The sequence below is a fragment of the Ovis aries genome, chromosome 12 (genome assembly GCF_016772045.2).
Source record: "Ovis aries strain OAR_USU_Benz2616 breed Rambouillet chromosome 12, ARS-UI_Ramb_v3.0, whole genome shotgun sequence".
Classification (NCBI taxonomy): domain Eukaryota; kingdom Metazoa; phylum Chordata; class Mammalia; order Artiodactyla; family Bovidae; genus Ovis; species Ovis aries.
Window position 1 is genome coordinate 49,022,768 of NC_056065.1, and position 18,610 is coordinate 49,041,377.

General features: G+C 54.1%; 1 protein-coding gene across 3 annotated transcripts in view; it reads right to left on the reverse strand.

Annotated features, from left to right (window-relative positions):
* The window catches only part of PRDM16 (PR/SET domain 16), a 337,617-nt gene that overhangs the window by 61,924 nt on the left and 257,083 nt on the right, over positions 1–18,610 (reverse strand). The gene's annotated exons all lie outside the window — the stretch shown is intronic.

The window sequence follows — 18,610 nt, forward strand, 5'->3', positions numbered from 1 at the left end:
CTAGAGCACGACTTACACTTCTGGTCTCGCCAACAGAGCCCGAGGGACAAGAAGAGGGGCTTCAGTGAAGGCAGGGCTGTGCAGGCTGTTCTGAGAGTCCCTGGCCCTTGGTGTGCCCAGAGGGCTCCTGCTGAGTCGGGTGTTTGGGGGCTTAGCTTCCTCCTTGCACGTTCCGTCCTTCATGGCAGGCCGTGTCAGTGGCCATAGCTCATGGTCCTGACCCATCAGAAATGAACAGGAAAATTGAGGATTGAAACCAGTGCCCTTAAGTCTGCTGGGAAATCAATGAATGAGAGGCTCACTCAGACACAGAAGCCCCTCAGGGTGATTGGCAACTGGAGGGGTCCCCTGAAACCTCAGACCAGCAGCTGAGATGCCCCTACAGGCAGGCCATGGGGTGGGCAAGGAACCTCACGAGGGGAAGAGTGCCCCGTCACTGTGGCAATTCAAGGAGGTCTCAGTGGTCATCCCTCTAGGGTGCTCCAGAGGGAGGCAGACTCTCTGATCATAGTTACCTTTCCAGGCTAGACATTATAAACTCTGAATGTGACAACACAGGGGTTATCTGGGCTCCTGCTTCGGTTTCCTCTTTGAAACTAGATAGCCTCTTTCTTGTTTTCTATAGAGACCTAGGGCTCCTTGCAAGCACTCACACTGTAAGAACACTTGGCTTGTCCTTGCTAGCTCTGTGAAGACATCCCAAACAGAGCCCCATGCCCATAGCTATGCCACGCTCAAGGGCACAGGTGCTGCGGGGAAGCAGCTTTGGCCACGGATGGCAGTGGGTGTCTGCTGCCTCTTTGGCTCTTGGCATCTGCTCATCTGTTCTTCAGAAATATGCTGGGTCAGGGTGGGGGCATGCCCACTACAGGATGACGAGGGTGCTGGTCAGAAGCAGGGCCCCCTCCTGGGTCTGCCAGGTGGGTAAGAAGCCCAGACTCCAGGGCAGTCAGGAGTCTTCCATGGGCTGCCTGGGGCTCCCGAGTGAAAAACCAGCCCTGGTAGTGGGTAGGAGAGGGGCCCTCAGCAAACAGGCTCCATCTTGGGTGTCTCCCTTCAAACATCCCTCTGATCACAACATTCACTGCCGCACTATTCACAACAGCCAGGACATGAAAGCAGCCTAAGCACCCACTGAAAGAGGGATGGGTAAACATGCGGTTCACATACACAATGGAATATTACCCAGTCATAAAAGGGACGAAATAATGCCATTTGCAGCGACGTAGATGGACCTAGAGAGAGTCATACTGAGTAAAATAGGTCAGAGACAGACAAGTTTCATATGATATTACTTATATGTGGAATCTAAAAAAAAACAGTACAAATGAGCCTGTTTATAAAACAGAAACAGTCACAGACTTAGAAAGCAAACTTACGGTTACCAGGGGGGAAGACAGGGGAGGGATAAATTAGGAGTTTGAAATTAACAAATACACACTACTATATATAAAATAGATAACTCATAAGGACCTATTGTATAGCAAAGGGAAATATACTCAATACCTTATAATAACCTGTATGAATAAAGAAGCTAGAAAGAGTGGATCTATGAATATGCATAACTGATTCACCTTGCTGTACTGTAGAAACTAACAGAACATTGTCAATCAACTATATTCCAATAAAAATTAATTAAAAAAGGGTCCCTCTGCCCACCTGTATGGGGTCTCTCCTGTCAATATCTGGAGTTTTGGGGCTGTCCCCAGAGAGAAAGCCCTGGTCACTGCAGGGAGACCTAGGTTTACTGCAGCTCTCAGCAGGAGGGGGCCCGCCTCATAGACCCAGGCCAGCGGTTGAGCCTGGGGGCTCGAGGGGAGGCTTCCTGGGCCCCTCCCCTCATGGGGTGGTGGGGAGCTGTGGTCACTTGAGAGGGCACCTTTGCCCAGAGGCTCTATCTTCAGTGCAATGCTGGTAGCACATGGTGGCACAAGAATTCTGTGGCCTTTCTGGGGCACTTCTTTCTTTCTTAAAGTTTTTTTTTTTTTTTTTTGATGTGGACCAATTTTGAAGTCTTTATTGAATTTGTTACAATAGTACTTCTGTTTTACATTTTGATTTTTTGTCCACAAGGAATGTGGGATCTTGCTTCCCTGGTGGCTCAGTGGTAAAGAATCATCTTCCAGTGCAGAAGATGAGGGTTCCATCCCTCGGTTGGGATGATACCTTGAAGAAGCCAGTGGCAACCCACTCCAGTTTTCCTGCTTGGGAAATCCCATGGACAGAGGAGCCTGGTGGGCTGCAGTCCATGGAGCTGCATAGAGTTGGACACGACTTAGCAACTAAACAACAACGTGTGGGATCTTATCTCCCCAACCAGGGATTGAACCCGATGTCGAAGTCCCAAGCACTGGACTGCCAGGGAAGTCCCCTTTCTGGGGCATTTCTTACGAGCACTGAGATGGCATTTCGGTGGCTGTGTGGACAGCAGGGTCAAAGTAAGAACCTCAGGCTGAGTCTGAACCACCCAAATGGGGCTGACACCTGCAGAGCTCGGACCGGCTCCCAGCCTCACTTTAACTCCATCCCAAGGAGATGGCTGGTGTCTGGAGGGAGGTTCCCTCTCTCCAGATGGGCTCCTGCGGAGGTTTCTGACCTTAATAACCCAGGTGTGGCCTTTCCTCCTTCATCCCCCTGCCCTGGCACCATAGCTGGGGACCCAGGAGTGCCTCGTGGGGGCCCCACGTGGTCATCCTGCAGATGTTAGTTGCTCACTCTTTGCAACAGCATGGACTGCAGCCCGCCAGACTCCCCTGTCCATGGGATTCTCCAGGCAAGAATACTTCAGTGGATTGCCTTTCCCTTCTCCAGGGGATCTTCCTGACCCAGGGATCGAACCGGGGCCTCTGGCATTGCAGGCAGATTCTTCACCATCTGAGCCACCGGGGAAGCCCTCAAGACAAACACCAGCATGCAAGGCCCAGTCTCATGGGGGCTCCCATGAGGCTGGAGGCTCTGCTCCTTGTGGAGTGAAAACGTTCACCTTGAGTCCAGCCAACAGCAGCTGGACCTGGGGGCTGGGCAGGTAGTTTGGTTCTCAGTGAGGGGCAGAATCCTGAGCAGCCGTTCTGGGGCCAACACCTGGGACGGTTTGGACAGGTAATGGCTACAGGGACAGAGAAGACCCTCGAAATCCTGGCCTGGCTTGTTAACCACCTCCACTCCAGCTAGAGAGCTCCACGCCCACCCCTGTCCTGGCCCCACAGCAGGCTGCAGGCTCCCTGGGCTGCCGTGGTTAAATAGCTAACAACCCAAACACTTTTTCAAACCCTGATTTGACTTGAAGCTGGGTTGGGAGCAGAAGTCTCTGAGCCTGAAGTCTGCACATGACCACAGACTCAGCTGTGACATTCTGAAGTGACACCCTTGCGTTTGATTCTTGATCATAAAAAAGATTGGAAAAAAAAAAAGCCCAAACACCCCAAACCAAAGGCTTGCGGCAGCATCCTTGCGAGGGGCAAGGCAGGAGCCCAGGGGCTGCCCACAGGAAGCGGTTTCTCTGTCGTTGAGTTGATGCGAGGCCCCCGGGAGGTGTCACATTCATAACCTTTCTCTGGCCACACTGATGGTGACAAACTGCAGAGCTTGTGAACGGGGCTCCCCCGCCTACCCCCTAGCAGGTGCAGGAGGAATTCCCACAATGGCTAAGCTGCTGTACATTAGGGGCGGGGGCTTCCCAAAATAGCAAGCATGCTCCCTGAGGCCTGGGGGTGGAGTGGGGTGGGGCTGCCTGGACCTTTTCTTTGCTGGACACAAGCCCCAGTGTGGGAGCCAAGTGTCAGGCTGAGGAGCCCCCAGGGATGCCCAGGACCTCCTCACTTCACTTTCTGACCCTAGCATAGCACTGTGCTCCCTCCAGCCCACAACCTCAGCCCCTCTCAGATGACCCCGTCATCATGGACAATAGCCGACATGGGCTGCACCGGGGGTACTGTCCAGATGCAGCTTTCAGAGAAGCGGACACACAGGGCTGAGAAAGGCTCAGGCTTCTCCCCCTTCCTCTTAGACATCCTCCTCATCTCTGGAAGTCAGTGATGTGCAGAGGCTGCTCCAGGGCTCTCTCCACCCACCCTTGGTCAGGAGGGGGCGACTACAGACTGCTGACGTCACCCCCACCGCTGGTCGCTGCTAAGTCTCACTACCAGGTTACTAGAAGCTCCTCTCCCTGCTGGGGAGCCTCTGTTGTAGCCACATTTGTAGATGAGAAAGCTGAGCACAGAGGAGTGAAGTAACCAGCCTAATGCTGAACAGCTGGAAAGGGGCAGACCAGCTGGACACTGCACACTGGCTGCCTGTCTTGCCCATTTTGTGACCTGTGGGAACCATATATCCTGGCCAGTCCTGCCCTTTTCACCTCTGCTCTACCAGAGGAGGGTGGCCAAGAGCAACTGAAGCTTCCCAACTCACCAAGGACCAGTGTTCACATGGGGCTCACTGAACAAGTCCATGGAAGGATAGATGGTGGGTGGATGAGTGGATGAATGAATGGGTAGATGGTGGGATAGATGGATGATCAGATGGTTGGATAGAAGGATGTATGAGTGGATGGATGGATGGATGAGGGAGTAGTTGGATGAATGGATGGATGGATGAGGGAGCAGCTGGATAAATGGAAATGGATGGATGGATCAGCAAATAGTTGGATGAATGGATGGTTGGGTGAATGGATAGATGGAGGGATGGATAGTTGGATAGATGGATGACCAGATAGTTGGATAGATGGATGTTTGAGTGGGTGATTGGATGAAAGAATGGATGGATGAGGGGATAATTGGATGGATGGTTGGATGGATGGATGGATGAGTGAATGGATGAATGGCTGGTTGGATGGATGAATGAGGTACAGAGTACTTCTAGCCTACTCAGACACTTCTGGCTTTCTCCAACTCCCAAGGTGAGCCAGAAGGAAATACTCTGCTGAGAGACATAAAAGTAGAAGAACACAGGGACACCTCTTGCAGGAAAAATGCCCTGATCATTCAGGGTGGACCCCTCTGAGGGGCTCTCACAGCACCTGCCTCATCATAGTAAGGACGATGATAGACCGTGGCTGTCCTGCCCACACAATTTCTTTCTCCTCCCCTGCACAATGAGGGCTTTGAAGGTCTCATCTGCCTGATTCCCATGGCCAGGGACAGTGGCTGCTCAATAAATGTTTGGGTGACAAAGAATGGGTAGGTGCCTTAAGACAACTGAGAATGTCCCCCAATATTCCAAGGGTCCAAGGGTCTTTCTTTCCTCGTGTCCCCTTGTCACATTCGGGACCCTTTACCTTCTCATTCCTCCATGGATTCTGCTAAAGGGCATACAGACTCTCCTTTCAGTCTCTCTCCCTCTCTGGAAATCAGAGTTGCAATCTATCCTGGAATCCAGCTTTACAGCATGTCTGTCCTGCACACAGTGTCACAGTGTAATCTCCCCTGAGGTCAATTTGGCAATATCCTATTCCCAGGGCAGAGGCTGGGCTGGCCTGTCCATCTCAGCACCCTGTATGCACACGTGGAAGGTTTGACGGCAGCTGGGACGCATGGAACCAGGTTATATTGTGACTCAGTGGCCAGCCCCCACTGCTGACTCAGTCTCTCAGGGCCCATCCTTCTTCCTTCTCCAGGGGATTCAACCATCTAGAGAAGCTCCATGACTCGTTGCCTCTGAATCAGGCCTCATGTTCTGAGATCAGCTCCTGCAAATAGCTCGAAATTCAACCGGCCAGCTCTCAGCAAATACCTTGCTAAGCCCATCACAAGCACTGCTCATTGACAGACAAAAATGGCCACAGGCAAGAGCTTCTGGTGAAGTGTCTGGATGCCCATTTAGAGGCTAGCTCCAGCTTCCTCCCGAGCAGCCAGGTATCACAGGTGAGAGTGCTGGCTGACCCCAAGCTTTACAGGGAGAGGAGGCGTGTTTCCCTCTGAACACTTTGTTGTAATGGCTCCACTTCCTAGGATTCAGCTGTCATCTAGTTGGCTGAGTAGGGAGGGGTCCCGGGGCCCTGGAACTGGAACCCGATGGGCTCCTCCTTTCTCTGGCCCCCAACCCTCCCGGCACATCGGCAGTGGAATGTTAAGAGCCTGAGACTGCGATGCTAGTTTTCTAGATCCTGTGATCTCCTGTATTCCCTGGTTCTCATGCACCGTCATCCCACCGAGAGGCCGATAGAGATGCTCCCTGATGGACCTTGAGCCTCATGCCAGCCCTGCCCTCGGATGAGAGCCCAGCCCGAGATGTTGCCCTGGGAACCCAAAGCCGGCTTCCTTCCCAAGCTGTGGGCACACTGGGTCAGACCAGCAAATTTGGAAATGATTCATAGACAGAGGTGCGGCGAAGTCAGTCTTGAATGACAAATGGAGCCAATTAAATTCAATCGCTCTCCCCCTCTCCCTGTGTTCCAGCCAGTTTCTACAGCCAGTCACCTTTGACAAAATATATTAAAGGAATTAAGAGTATGTCCCCCACAATGATATTACCTGGACCCCTTTCAAGTCCACACCAGCCAAGTGCAAACATCTATTCAAGCCCAGGAAATAGAATTGAAATGGTTTATTAAAAATCTAATCATCAGCATTCATATGACACAAATGGTTCTGAACGGCACCCACCAACCCTACAGCCTCTTCAGGGGCAGCACAATGCCGCCGATTACCCAGAATTTAAACGGGGGTGTTTAAGAGCCTCGGAACATTCTAATCGGAATCTTTCTTGTGGATTCCGCTATTGTGTTTTTCTCTTTGGAGAGAGGCAAGGATGGGAGGGCACATTTCTCTCTTCCCTTGAGTGAGCTGCGTATGACTTATTCTGGCAGATCTGTTTCTATTGACGTCGTCAGGACCCGAATAAAACCCATGGAAAAAGGGAACACGCTGCTCTGCTTAATTAAAGTGAAGCAGCTCACCCGGCTGCTGTCCTGAGTCGGGACCCCTGCCCCCCACTCCCCCAGTTTCCCGATTGGACTGGAGCTCTCTTAAGACGAGGGGCTGCGTGTGTGCAGAGACGGTTCCTTCCTACCCCGGAGTGGAAGCAGCTGGGGGCTCTGTGTGTGGGGAAGAGGGGGTTGGTGGTCTCCTCTGCATTTTGGCTCCCTGGATCTCTGGCTTCTGCACAGCTGTGGGCAGAGAACGGTTTGCTCTGAAATCTTCCTAGCCAGCTCTGGGCACCCAGAGCTTGATCATGAATCTCCAGGGCCCAAGACACCCCCAGATGTCCATCAGGTGAAGGTGCAGGAGCCTGGAATTGGGTGTGACTGAGAAGGAAATGGCAACCCACTGCAGCATTCTTGCTTGAAGAATCCCATGCACGGGGGAGCCTGGTGGGCTGTCGTCTCTGAGGTTGCAGAGTTGGACACGACTGAAGCGACTTAGCAGCAACAGTAGCAACCTGAGCTGGGAACTGTGTCCTGGAGCCTGGCAGAACTGCTCCACATGGTGACTACTGGCTCGTGTGGGCATCTGACTCTACGAGGCATGTTTGGGGCTGCTCCAGGCAGAGAGGCAGTGCTTGCTGAGGCCAGGGAGGGCAGGAATGTTCACCCAGCTGGTGGTTTTCCTAAGTATCACCAGCTCCTGCCCTCTGCTGGGGTCCAAGCTCTTTTCTAGAAGGTTCCTTGCCTTTGTGGGGAGTCTCAGCCTTTGGGGAGGTCAGATGGAAAACATCCTTCACCTCTTATTTTCCAAACATCTATTACTTTACTTTTATTTTAAATTCCTTTTGTTTAGTCTTCCTCTCCAAATGATGACTATTTAAAAATGATCTTTTAAGGAAAAATAACCTCTTTTATTCTTTCCCAAGTGCCTTGTTTTTAATGACAAATGTTTTTTCCTATTTAAATACTTAATTAAAAAAAATGTAATGAAAAACGTAGCTGAATTGAAACTGAATTTAAATTAAGTTGAACTGAATTTAAAATAAGTATACTCACTTTCCGCTCCAACAATTCTGTCATATCAACTATGAATTATGAAAAATAAACCCATAAATGTAATTATTTCATTTTTAAAGATGACTTTTAAAATTTAATATTTTTTCCTAGCCTCACCACGTGGCAGGTGGGATCTTAGTTCCTCAACCAGGGAGCAGATCTGTATTGGAAGCTCAGAGTCTTAACCACTGGACTGCCAGGGAATTTCCTAAATGTAATTACTTTAATATGCATGACAACTTCCACTTTTGTCAGTATTTTACATTTATGTGTATTTTCTAGGGTGGAAGCAGAAATCCTCTCTGAAGACACTGTCTCCTTAAAATCTTGCGGTGCACATTGGAGGCCCAGTCCATATCTGACACATAGAGTTAGAATACAGGCCTGTGGGATTTGGCATCTCACTGGTACAGGACAGGGACCAAGGTGCATTTGAAAGTGAATCTCTAGCTTGCTTTGCCCGGGGTCCACTGTCACCCTGTCCCCAAAGCACGTGGGTGTGACTCCTCACAGAGGCAGCTCTACGGCCCATGCTCAAGACCCGGGAGAACACCCACCAGCTGAGGTTTTTCTGCAGAGGCCAGTGATGGAGAAATTTCTGGATTCCCAAGGGACTCAGACCCTAGGCTGTTTGCATGACCAGTCTGCTTGCAGACAGCAACCTGGTTTCCTTTTGAGGGTTGGGGGTGTGTGTCTCTCCCACCTTGCGAAGGGCCCTCTCACTCGAGGTTGGCTCATTTTCCTCCAGCAACTTGAGTCAGATGGGGTTTTCTCCTTTTTGTGTGTTTGAGCAGAAGAGGATCCATTTAGGTCTGATTTTCATCTCGCGTGGGTTCTGGAGGGCTGTCCATTCACGGGGACCTCAGAGAATAACTGGTCTCTTTAGGGGGCTGGTAGGTGGAGACAGAGCCCTGAGACCAGGGCAGCGTTGGGCTGCACGTGTGTTTCTGGGCCTCGGACATGTGGGTGTGGCTCTTGGCGAGGTGCTGGGCTGGCGGCCCATCAGGTCCCAGCTTCTTCTGGAAAGCCATGTGGTTGTTTGGAAGTCAGGCTGGTGGTCAGCCGAGAAGGAGCTTCTCCCGTGTTCCCACCCTCTGGGCACCAGCTGGGTTCTCTGCTGGTGGAGACCCGCACGAATCACAGCTGCCACGAAACCCACATGCACAACCTCCCGCCACTGGAAAAGGTGAGGCAACCCCTCCCTGTGACAGCTAGACCTCCAAGCCGTGGGAAACCCTCTGCTCGTCTGAGGGCAAACACCCGGAGATGCCTGCTCCTTCTTAAACAGGTCAACATCTCAAAAACAAAGCAGAACAAAATAAAACACGCTGGTGCCACCCCCCACCCCACCCCCCACAGGCCACAAAGTTCCCTTTGTGCCCCAGGAGGCTGGGCTGGACCCGACTGGGTGTTCGAAGACACGCTCAGAGCTTTGTATTATGCAATAGGACAGTAACCACACATTCTAATAAAATAATAAACTAAATAATAATAAACATTTGACCCAGAGGAAAGATCTTTCACGAGACGCCCTAATCACTTTTCTGCTCCGACCTCAGTTTTTTCTGGACTGGCTCCAGCGAGCCCGGGGTGGTGCGACAGCCTTTTTCTTGGAGGGAACAAAAGGTCTTTTTTAGTCCTAAGGGCTGTCAAGTTTATCCAAATATTCTCAGCTTACTACTAGCCCCTTTCTGAATTGATATTTCCAATAAAAGGACACTTTGTATCTTTAAGCCGCACGGCCCCCCGAGCGAGGATGCGGAGGGCAGGGAAGCCCGCTGTGAAGCCCCGTCGGCCACTTCCTCAGAGACGGACGGGAAAAAGGCAGCCCCGGTGTGATGGGGTGGGAGTGGGCTGGGAACAGGGGTCCAGGCTGTGTGCCAACCGATGGAGGAGCAGGGAACCCACACGGGGCCCCTGTACTGCACCCCAAGCCTAAAGTGTGGCCATGGCCCCTCCTGCTTTGGTTCTGGTTTTGGCCAAGCCTGTCTAGTCTGTGATGGGCTGCCAAGCATGTTGAGTTGAGAGCGCGCTCAGTGCTGGAGGGAGAGAGTTCGTCCCAGCCGGGCTGAGCCGTGCTAGGCCAGGCCTGTGTTACTGGCAGTCGGCTCCCTGGCCTTCATGACAGGCAAGGGCTGTTCTTAACACCGGCCAGCTCCTCCCCATCTGCCAGACCCCTTCCACTAGGCAGCCTCGGAACCCATCCTGTGTGTGTGTGCTTGCGTGTGAGTGCATTTGTGTGCCCATGAGTATGCACGTACAGTGCACATGTATGCATGCACACGTGAGTGCACGTGTGTGCATGTGAGTGCATGTGTATGCAAGGGCACGTGAGAGCGTGTGCACAAAGCAGTGTGCACCCCGACGCGCATGCACACCCTTCCGAGTGGTCTCCGCAGCCCCACAAAGGGCACTTCCTTCCCCCAGCCTCCTCCAAACGGCTCTGATTAGCGTTAATGATAATTCTCATTAATCACCTTGGGCTGCTGCAGATGGAAACGCGGCTGTGGCAAGGTGACAGGAGCCACTTAGGCGGTATTTACGACTTGCGAGCGCAGCGGCAGCCCGGGCCCTGACACCTCTGGCCTGCGGCTGACATCAGGGCTGACATTTGGGGCTGCTGGCTGCCCGGCACAGGGATGCCCCCAGCCCGGGGCCCCTCCTCCTACACGGGGTGGCGGCTCCCTTTCAGGCTGATGGTGAAGGGAGGGGCCTTCAGGGTGTGAGCAGCCTGCTCCCGGAGCCGAGGAGGAAGAAGCAGGAGGGACACTTGTATCTGCCAGGAGCCCCCTCCTTCCTTCCCAAGCAGAGCACCCGCTTCCTCTCCCTGACCTCCTGGTGGGGGTCAGCTGCTCTGGTCTGTGTCCCCGTGGAGCTCGGCGGAGACTGGCCCCGCCCAGCAGTGCGTCTGTATCTGCTCCACTTCTGATTCTCGTCGGCACACAGTAAGCACTGGGGGGCTGAGTGTGGGGTGGGAGGAGTTGCGCCCCCTTCCTGGGAACCTGACCAGAGCTCTGCTCCCCCCCAGCAGCCATCCCATGTCCTCAGCTTGTTGCCGAGCCCGGGGGACCTTGCAATGCAAAATCGCACATTGACAGACCACACAGAACCCACCGTCTGCTTCCAGAAGACACCTCCTTGCCTGCATAGCCCTGTCCACCAGGAGCCCCCTTTCTGAGAGGCACCCAGTTTATTCTGGGGACCCCTACACATTTCCTGCTGTCTCTCTTTTATCTCTACTTGCAGCCCTGCCCTGGGGAATTCTCCAAGGGTTCAGACGGCAGCAGCACAGGTGTGGGAAGAACCCGGCTTGTAAAGGATCGGCTGCCCTAAAACACTCACTTCCCTAAGAGGCAATAAAAGTGTCTTCCTCGGGGATTGAAGGTGGGGCTTGGCCCCACATGTCAGCGTCCCCTGGCCTGACCATGATAATTAAAACTGTGCTCTGGCTCTGGTTTCTATAAGGCCCACTTGTCCCCCTGGGCAGCTGGGGGAGGGGGGAATAATTGCCCAGGCAGCAAATAACTATGTTGCCATCAGCCTGGTTTAATTTTGCCCTGGCACCAGGGAGCCACGTGCAGGGGCACAGGGTCATTACCAGGCTGTTGCTGGGGGAAGGGGAGGCAGTGGTGGCCCCAGGCAGTGACATTTTTGTTGTAGACATTTTTGTTAAGGTCTGGGCTGAAATGGAGAAGCGGCCATCCCTGGGACCTCTAGAAAGTGCTGGCTGGGTGGGCGTGGCTGACAGATGAGGGGCTCTGACCCATTGTGCTAACCCAGGCCCTTTGAGGCTGCAGCATCCATTGCCAGGCCTGCTCAGGTTCCTCTTACGTGGTCAAGCTGAGCTCTGCGAGGCTGCTCTGCAGGGCTACTCGGTCCAGGAATCTCCCACGAGTCATTAGACCACCTGCACCCCAGCCAGACCTCACACTGGGAAGAAAAACTCCTAAAGCACATGAACTCCCACGCCACAGAGAGAACAGAGTGGGTGTGGGGTGGGTCGGACCGCTATGCCCTTCCAGAAGCCCACCTGAAGCTCTCCCATAGAGCTGGCTGGTGGCAGCAGCCAGCTTGGGGAGTATCACCTGGACCGTCTTCTGGGAGCTTCAATGCCTATGGCCACCTGCAGCCTAAATCATGTGTCCTGCCCCAGAAAGAAGATCAAGGAACTTGTTCGCATTTCCAAAGACCTCCAGGGCTGACTGCAGTGGGCGGTGTGATTCGGGCCCTTCTGGTCGCGAACCTGACAGCACATGCTCTTAGCTGAGTGGTGTTTCCTGGGGGTAGGGATGGTGCCAGTCTGGAATCTGTTTTCTCTTGGAGGGGTTTTCCCTCCTCCATTCCCCCCTTCTTCTTCCTCTTCCCCTTCTTTCTCCTCTTCCTCCTTCACCCCAGCTCCTCCCCCACCCCTTCCTTCTCCTCATCCTTTCTCTTCCTCAGAAGGATTTTGTTCCCCAAATCAAGCTTCCTGACCATCTCCTCGGGGTGTCTCTAATCACTTCCTGCCACACGAGGGCTTGTTTGGAAGATGGCTTTTTATGGGGTCGGCTAGGGGGGCTTATTAAAGACTTTAATCTTATGAACTCCAGGCTGGGTCACACTCTCAGGAATGAAGACCTCTGTGAATGACACTTAAGGCCCCGCCCCGGGAAAAATCTAATTGCTTCACCGAGGAGTGAAGCTTCCTCCTGTGAGGCCTATGGTGTGTTTCAGAGCCTCGCCTGGACTCCTCTACTCTGAGCTGTCCCGGGCTGCCAACCCAGAGGTTCCTTCTGCAGTGGGAGGAATTCCCCACAGATGAAGCCTCACCTCAGACATTTAATTAAGGACGACGCGGCATGTCTAGTTCATGTAGGTGGTTAAACTAGTTGTCAAAGGAGAACAACAGACGGCAATTAATCGGACGCCAGCCCAGAGGGTGGGCAGCCCCTCCAACACAGATGGTGTCAGGAGAGCGTGGCGGCCTTGCGTCTCAGGGGCAGGTTGGTGGCGCCCACCTTTGGTACCTGACCCAGCAAAGTTTAGAGGCCCGTCTCCTCCCGGAGAGCTCTACGAGGGGGCCCTTCACTGGTTCCTGAAAAATGAGGCTGCAAGTTGTGGAATCTTCAAGGGCCTGCTTTCCAGAGGGTTCTGAACACAGTTCTGTTCCTTAGAAAGATCTCTATGTTTATACTGATTCATTCATCTATCTTGTTTAGTCACTAAGTCGTGTCTGGCTCTTTGTGACTCCATGGACTGCAGTACGCCAAGCTTCCCTGTTCTTCACTGTGTCCCTGAGTTTGCTCAAGCTCATGTCCATTGAGTCGATGATGCCATCCAACCATTTTGTCCTCTGCCACCCCCTTCTCCTCTTACCCTCAACCTTTCCCAGCATCACATCTATTTTAAATCATGCCCTCAATGCCCTCTGCAACCCAAAGTGAGGCTGTGTTTGCAGTCACATTTCCAGAAGTGACCCCGGGCTGGTCTTCTGGTGGCTGCCCAGCCCCTGTGCTGTGTCCCTGCCTTCGTGCCAGCCCCCGTCTCCTCCTCTCCAGGTAGCCTGCTGCCCACCTGCACAGTGATGTCTTCTATTAGCTTCCCTCTTCCCGTAGAAACCACGATGAGCTGGAGGACACCATGCCTTCTTCCCCGGTCTCAGAGAAGGGACTCCCAGGTGCCCTGTGCACAGGGTGGGCGAGCCCTACATCACCACATCCCCTTGGTTACAGCATTTCCAGATAAGATTGAGATCCACACAACAAAGCCTGGGAGGGGAGTGGCTTTTGCTAAGAGAGAGAGGGTAGGGCCATGAGAGAAAAATAAAGCCACATCGGACCCTCTGAGAACAGTCTGCCTGGAGGCGGGACTGAGTCCCCAGGGGGTGCCTTCCTTTGCCTCCGCATCAGTGTCCTGGGGCTCACTGGGCAGCGGCAGAAGGCCACTTGGGCTCATCTCCGAAAGCCCAGGACACATTCTGTCCTTGTTCCTGCCTCTGAGGAAGCTGGGGTTCAGCAATTGTTCTGCTCAGATGAACTTCAGGGTTGCACCTGGTGAGGTTTGGACACCCCCTAGGCAAGTGTGCAACCCTGCTCCACAGTTCTCTCTCTCAGCACTTTTCTTTCCTTGGCTAATGATTTTCCTGGGTGACACACAGCCTAGGCAGGGTTGCTCTGCGTAGTTGAAGGAGGGACCCCCCAACTGCCCACGACATTGGAGAAGTTCTGGGGAACCACACCCTGTGCCAGCTCTGGTCCCACAAGGCACCATTGTCCGCAGAGTCTCTGCCTCCATCCACTCAACCTCTGGGCATGGGTGCGGGTGGGGCGTGTGGGCTGAAGTGAGTCTGTGGGGAGGGGCCCTGCAGGGTAAAACAGATAATGGTTCAAGGGCAGGGGCTTCTGAATGGGCGTCCGTGGTCCTGTCTACCCACCGGGTCAGAGTTGAAATGTGGGACGAGGAACACTCTCTGCAAACCGACCCCATGTGAACGAGATCTTTACCGCAGCTTGGAGGCGCCCTGTTTTGCAGATACTGCCCTGCTTATTGTCAGTGTCTTTGCTCGATTGCTCAGAAGCAGCTGCTGGAGAAAAAGGACACGACCAGAACCCCACAGGGGGACAGCATCTGTACATCTGGTGCTGTTTTTGTAACTTCCCATGGACGTTCCACTTTGGAAATGTGGAACAGCTTGGTCCACAGAGGACCTGGGAGGGGTGAGGCTCTGAGGCCATCACCTGTTGCCGTTCCAGGGCAGTCTCTCCTCCCATCGTAGCCCCTGTCCTGTGGCCCTGCTGAGGTCTTCCTCCCTCCATTCCCACAGAACCCGGTGGCCAGAGTGCCCAAGCCGCATCTTGTGCAGAAAGTGAACCCTTCTGAAGCCAAGGTGGCTACATGGCAGTGGGTGCCCTCTCCAGCTCAGGGCCAACCTGCCTCTGCTGGGAGCTGATTCCCAGTCCAGGAGCCCAAAGGACAGGGACATAGGAGCCACCACGACCCAGGTGAAAGCCCCCCACTCAGCTGTTCTCGGCCTCCGCTTCCCACTGAGGACCTGTGCCCGCTGGACAGGGGCCTGCCCACCGCAGGGCACGGTGACCCAGTCCCTGAATGGAGAGAGGGGCTCAGGGTCTGGAAGGACTGGCTGCTTCCAGAAGTGACCAGCCACCAGTGCCTGCAAGTCCATCAAGCAGTATCCCCCTGGATGCATGTCCCAGGTCCCCCCACATCTGGTCATCATTATGATGCCATGTCCCAGACGACGAGATAAAAGATGCGTTTGATTCAAGTATGTGACAGTTAGGGACAAGGGCCCATGGGCCTGCCAACAGGAACGCTTGGCGTTACTTTTGCCTGTTGCTTCTCACTGGCCGTCGAGTCGCCAAAAGGGCCCTATTGCACCCGGCAGGCTGGCAGCCTGCTTAACTGAGTTTTGTCTGTGTCTTCAGGGGCCACCTGGCTGCACGAGGTCGCGGTGACAAAAGCACACACATATGCCTCGGTTTTCCGGGAGACCTTCCACATGGAAGGCCCCCATCTCAAGCCAGCTTCTAAATAAACACTGCTTCTTGGGAGGGCGGTGCTTCTAATGGGGGCTGGTTTCCAGGCTTCTGGCTGCTGCTGCTCCCTTCAGTCACACAGAGCACACGGTCTTTTTTTATTTTCCCCTCTGGGGGAAAAACGTTCAGATTGCCAACAATTTCCTAAAGATCCTTTAAAGGAAGACTCAGGGAGATGGAGCTGTGAAAGTTGGTGAGGATAAACCATGCTGACAGGTGGAGTGGGGGGTGAAATTCAAACTCCAGAGGAACTGCAAGGAGAGAGTTCTTGCAGATGGCGTGGATAGCCCCACACAGGGGAGGCGGTCGTGGCCCCTCCAGTGGGGCCACGGGAGGCTGGCTATTTCTGCCTCTTCCGAGGACCCCGTCTCCAGCCCTGGACAGAAGTCATCACAGCCTGGAGATACATGGTCAGGGTGACCGTGTTCGTGAACTGTAATACCTGGGAGAAAGGAGTCCTCTCCCTCCACCATTGAGGGTTTGACTTGTGCCCCGATTCTCTGAGCTTAGAAAATGTCTCTGAGTTTAAAAAATATGTGTATATGTACAGACTCCAGCAGGCGAACAGAGGCTGCGTCTGTAGCTGAAAGATGACCCTGATGACAGTACTGGCTGGCGGAAACATCTTCCTGCTGGCGGTTCACAGGGCGCTGGCCCTAGTCTAGTCTCCAGGGGGCTCACCTCTTGTGCCGAGGGACGTCCATTCCCCTCAACATGGTTTGAGTTGGGAGTGAGCTCAGCTCCTCGCTTGGCATTCACATGGAAACTGTGTAGAGACGCGGAATATGGTGGAATTTGGACATAACGTCCTACCGGAGGGTCTGATTATCTTTGGAACCGTCTGTCATTCTGCACGCCCCGGCAGATCTGCAGACCTGGGGAAGCCATTGTCCTTGTAACACTTTTAAATACGTTTGAAGGCTTTCAGCAAAGGTTGGAGGTGGAGGTCGGGGGTCACTTCCTGCCTCTCCCCAGTGCTCTGCCCTCATCCCTTGGAGGCCACTGCTGGGGGTCTGAAGATGAGAGCTGGCGATTTCCAATGGCCACTAGGGTCCGATACCTTTGCACTCAGCTGCCTACCTGTCCGGGCTAAGCCTGTGGGAGGCGGGACCAGGAGTTTTATTGTGGCTTTACCTTTCGTTCAGAGACCTGGGGCAAATCACCCTCCAAAGTGGAAAGTATCCATTGCATTGTGTTCCTGTCATCCACACCAGCTCAGGCAATGGGCCCCATTCCTGTCCTGGCCTTGGGAGCAAACACGTGCATGAGGACAGGACTCAGGGACCAAGGCCTCGGCTGTCACCTGTCCCTTTGGGAGAAGCAGCTTCTCTCTGCTCGAATCCTGGCATCATCTGAAGGGCACAGCAAGATGTGCCCACCCGGCACATATTTGCAGCAGAGTTAATACGTGCTAACAATTTTGTTCCACAAAGATCGGGGCTTCCCTGGTGGCTCCGCCTGCAATGCAGGAGACTTGGATTCAATCCCTGAGTCAGGAAGATCCCCTGGAGGAGGGCATGGCAACCCACTCCAGCATTCTTGCCTGAAGAACTCCATGGACAGAGGAGAATGGCGGGCTACAGTCCATGGGGACACAACGAGTCGGACACAACTGAACACTTTTCACTTTCACTTTTCACTTCCATGAAGATCACAGTCTCAGCAGGTTTTTCTGCCTGACTTCTGTGGACACTTGCTGGGGGGGTGGGGCGGGGTGGGGGGTGTCCTGGGCACCACTGGTGTTGAGCCGTGTCCCAGGGCTCTACCACCAGCTCCCATGGTGAGAGACAGAGATGTTCCTGGATGTTGTCCCTGGATCCCCGAAAGGCAGAGTGGTCACGGCAGATAGCTGCTGGCCGGATGTCAGAGCTCTGGAGGCAGGACATGATCCCTTCATCACTGTTGGGCTTCCAGAGCACGTGAGCAAGTCGGCAGAGTAGCGGGTTAATCATCCGAGTGGGTCTGTGAAAGCCAACTGCACCCATCCCAACAGTGCCAGCCTGGGGCCTATGGGGAACACCGCTTCCTCGATCCAGAGAAGGAAGAAGGAGGCTGGAGCGGGCAACAGGGGATGGAGGGGCAGCTCTGGAAATGTCTGCAGGTGAGCACTTGGTGGGTTTTCTCAGTCCAGCCACACCTCATGGATCACGTTGCCCATGGCTGATGCCTGGGGCCCGTGAGAGGGAGAAGGCTGAGGATGCTTCTCCAGCTCAGCCTGGGCTGGTGTTTTAGTAGGAGATGACCCTCCACCCAGTGCGTGCAGCGCCCAGGGTCCTAGGAAGGAAGCGGCTTGTCCAAGCAGAAAGCACAGGCTCCAGATGCAGAGAGAATGTCACCCTTAGGAAGGCAGCCACCTTCATCTCCAAGGGGGCTCCCCGCTGGACCATGACCCAGGTTAGGGTTAGGAAAAAGACCTGTCCGCCAGGTGTCTGGCCTTCCTCCTGGGCCTGGGCCATTTACATAGCATAAGCCACTCCTTTGTGCGCCCAGTGTGTGGCTAAGGATAGTGGAGGATCTTGCTGGGCAGGGTAAGAGTCCCCCGGGGTCCCCACTCCGGTCCGTGTGGGCAAGCTGTGGCCGAGACACAGGCTCTCCCCCAGGGCCAGGAGCTGGCGTTGTGTTTGCTCTGAGCGTGGAGGGCTGGGAAGTGGAGTCGCCCCACCTGTTTGGAGATGCAGCGTCCCAGCCACCTGGACCAAGTGCCGAAGGCTTGCCGCACCACCTTCGTTCTCTGAGCATTCCTGCAGGGGACAGGGGGCCCAGCTTCCAGGACGCCCACATCTGAGTCTGGGCACAAGGGAGTGTGGCCGACTCTGTTCCTCCAGAGCTCCCGGCTCCACTCTCTCCAGCTGCCCGGTCGGCCCACGTGACTCCACTTTCCCTGATCATCTGTAAAATGGGTATACGGGCAGTGCCTCCCTCGGGGGCTGATCTAAGGCTCAGTGCGTGAGCAGCGTGTTCAGAGGGTGGGCTCTGCCGCTATGCTTTTATTTCTGAGTGTTCCTCCTCCTCTGGATCTCTCCCCACAACGCTGCCCTGCCGCAGAACTTCAAATGCTGCCGCCTCCTCCTCTGTGAGCCCTGACATGGGCCTCCCTCCGGCTGATCAGACGGCAGCCGCACGTCCTTCAGCGGACAGCCATTCGCGTCTGCCTGGAGCT